This window comes from Paramormyrops kingsleyae, chromosome 25 (genome assembly GCF_048594095.1).
Source record: "Paramormyrops kingsleyae isolate MSU_618 chromosome 25, PKINGS_0.4, whole genome shotgun sequence".
Taxonomy (NCBI): Eukaryota; Metazoa; Chordata; class Actinopteri; order Osteoglossiformes; family Mormyridae; genus Paramormyrops; species Paramormyrops kingsleyae.
Window position 1 is genome coordinate 10,879,321 of NC_132821.1, and position 3,421 is coordinate 10,882,741.

The window sequence follows — 3,421 nt, forward strand, 5'->3', positions numbered from 1 at the left end:
ATTATAGGGGGAATTAATCATGATGATCAGCTCACTTTTGGTGCAGCCGGTTGAGGTCATTCGAAGCGTTGAACACCGGCCTGCCTGTGGTGGAGACGAAGAACCGTTTGTCTCCTCCCAGGTCATCCAGTGTCGTCCGGCTCCTCTTGGAGCTCAGGAGCTGTGGCCGTACCTGGGTGAAGTAGATGTCGAACCACTGTTGGCAGAGGAAAACAGATTAAATCGCTGCTCTTGAAATAAACTATGAAATAAATCTTATCAAACTTGATATACTTACCGTCTCCTCCTCAGAGGACAATGCAAACGTGGCCGCTTGCTGCGCCGACGTCTTGTGTTCCTTCACCACAATCACCGTATGGTCGGCCTCGGACGTGCTCCTGGTCATCCACTCCTGGACCTACACAATACAATGATGTCCCACTGATAAATAAGAGTATCTGCAAAAAGGAAAAGTGAAGACAAAAAGAATACAACACTTACGGTCATGTGCTCCACCACGCCTGGTGGCTGGAGATGCTTCAGAATCACCGTGGCCTCCAGGTAGTAGAGGACAAGGCAGCACTCTGCACACTCCAGGGGCATCTCCTCTGGATACACCTTGCCAAGGACTGCCAAGAAGTCGTTCTTGGCAGCCCTCAGCACGGCCCAGCAGTCCTCTGGACTCTTCTCTGGGCTCATCCCCGTGAGAATGACATGACTATGTGGGTGGGAGAAGAAAATTCAATTACTGTCAATCCTAATCAATACAGTACACATTTTAATAAAATGTGCTCACAATGTAAAATGGCTCTGCTTCTCCATGCAGTGCACTCCAGGAGCAGTGAGGGAGATAAAAAAAAAACATTATGAGTGTGTTAAACACAGTAGAGGAGATGTATAATCAAATCATAATATGGAATTTAACGGGTGTTGACAGTTGAACTTACCTCCTTTGCGTCATCTCCTTACTCACCAACTTTGCAGAGCTCTGCTGGAGTGAGCCCAGGTACTCCACGAAGAACATTGCCTCATTCCACAAGGCAATGTTGTCACGCCGGAGGTCGGTGGCCACGGTGTGGTACTTGAGGAATCTGTCAGAGGAAGGACATGTATGTAAGTATCCATATGTACATAAACTTGTACATGCCACCATGACAATAGTGGGAGGACTGAACTTCCTTGAAGAAAACAGATACGACAATACAACACAAACCTACAATATACTGTTAAAAATCTACATGCTACCAACCTCTTCAGGCTCTTCATGTAGTTGACCTGAGTCTGCCTGGAGAGACCAGCCTCAGTCAGCTCCCGAAAGAAGAGCTTCGTCCTCTCCCTCTCCCTCAGAAATTCAAGGGATGGCTCTTCAGGGTTCACAAAAAACATGAACCTGCTGACGTTTTCCACCTGGAAAATAAGATCGGCATTACTTAATGAATATATTGCGTAGATATAAAGCTCCAAAAAATAATAGAGTGAACTTTTATGGGAGACCTCACCGTCTGCTTGAAATTCTCAATCAGGAGATCCTTCTCCAAGTATGCGGCGAAGCCCTTCAGGAGGGGATGGTCCAGAGAATGTTTCCGGTGCAGTCCCTTCTCCTGCATCATGTGCCTGGAGGTCTGTGGCCACTGCACCTCCCGGGTACTGCCATGTGGAAAACATATTTCGTCTTAAAATTGCACCTTCAATTGGCTCACAAGCAAAAGCAAAAGGTATCAATGAAGCTGCAAATCCGAGACACTCATACTCACACTTGAAAGATCTCGCCGTTGCTGACACTGACTGCGTCCTCCGACTGCTCAGTCGCCGAGCTCTCCGGTCGCTGCACGGTTGTACCAGCCATCACAGGAACACTGCTGGTCTGCGCCGCTACTGCTGGGGAGGGGGTGTCAGGCACCACCATGTGGCGACGCTCCAGCTCCTGGATCATCCTTTCAGATAAATAAGTAAATAAAAAAAACTGTTAGTAAATGTCATACTGAAGAAACGAAGCGAGATGTGTAAAAAAGACTGAAGAGTTTTCCCACCAACCTGCTCATAGGATTAGCATCATCCATAATGTCTCGCAGGTGCCTGTAGCTGAACACCCTGCCCCACTGCAGAACTTCAAGCGCATCCTGCTTTGCCTTCTCCACTACTTCTTGGATGGCTTCTTTCGAAGATCTCTTCATGCACACCCTAGTCAGATGCACCGAGAGGCTTGCCTGTGTCTTCTTGCACACGGGGCAGAGCAGGAAATGCCTGTTGGAAGTATTGCGGATATAAAAAAACAACAACAAAAAAAAACAATTAACAGTTTTATGTAACAGTCAAGGAAGTGTTACTTAAGATTAGATTTAATTCATGATTTTCAGGACCCATTCCAGTCATCATCATCAACATTGTTCATTCCTCAGTGGTTTGGATAAATAACATTTGCATATCTATTGTCATCCTGATGGGTCCCAGACTGAGAAAAGTAATTAGTAAACTACATGATCACAACTACTAAAAGATTTTTACTAATTACAGTCGAACTTCGTTACAACGTACCTCGGGGGACATTAAGAATTTGTACGTTATAACCATAGTATGTTGTAACCAGGTCCCTCAAAATGAATGGAACGGGGGCTGCATGCAAGAAGTGCGGCCGGCGTGGAATGCTTCGTGAGGATAGGTTCATACAGTTAGGCGTTGCTAAGCGATGTAGATGGCCGGCAACAGCCGATTCTGAATTGTGCACGCGCTCGGAAGATGAGGCTGTACGTTGTAACGATGGTCAGTTTGCCTATTTTCCTCTGAAAATCATACGTTATATCGAAGTTTACGCTGTAAAGGTGTATGTTCTAAGCGATACCGGCAAATGGAATAATGCAATACGCGAATTCGGGACATCGAAATTTGAACGTTGTATTGGTGTAAACGTTATAAACGGGGTATGTTGTAACGAGGTTCGACTGTAGTTACATTTATATCAAGCAATATAAGCCCTTATATTTTAGCAATCTGAAAGTGCTACAGAGTAAAAATAAAGAGATTAAATAGGAGAATCTATAAAATGTCTTTCTAAAAAGATGAGTTTTTGTAATTAAAAAAAGTTGCTTCGAAATATTGTTTTAGTTTTGTAGTGGATGCAATTTAAGTTTAAACAATAGTACTGTAGTCAGTTTAAGAGACTTAAGCAGTGTCAGTAAACTACATACAAAGATGAACAACACAGTTTCTACACATTCAAAAGCAATAATAAATTGATCGTAATTACTTACGCCTTGGAAGCCATTCTTCACGAGTTGTTCAACAAAAGATGAAATCTTGAGCAGAATCTGGAGCTCTTGTCTCGCTGGAAGCAGAGGTAGAGTGACTGTACATGCGGAGGTCTCCTCTTAATATACGATTCTGACCGCCCCCCCGCCCCCTCGTAGCCCCGCCCACCCCATCCCACCCCACTCCACCCCCGGTG

General features: G+C 44.9%; 1 long non-coding RNA gene across 1 annotated transcript; it reads right to left on the reverse strand.

Moving 5' to 3' along the window:
* Positions 1-105: 105 nt before the first annotated feature.
* LOC140582955 (uncharacterized) lies at positions 106-584 on the reverse strand. Its single transcript, XR_011985759.1, has 3 exons — positions 481-584; positions 278-397; positions 106-196 (listed from the first exon to the last, which is right to left on the reverse strand). It is a non-coding gene; the product is annotated as an uncharacterized lncRNA (long non-coding RNA).
* Positions 585-3,421: the final 2,837 nt, after the last annotated feature.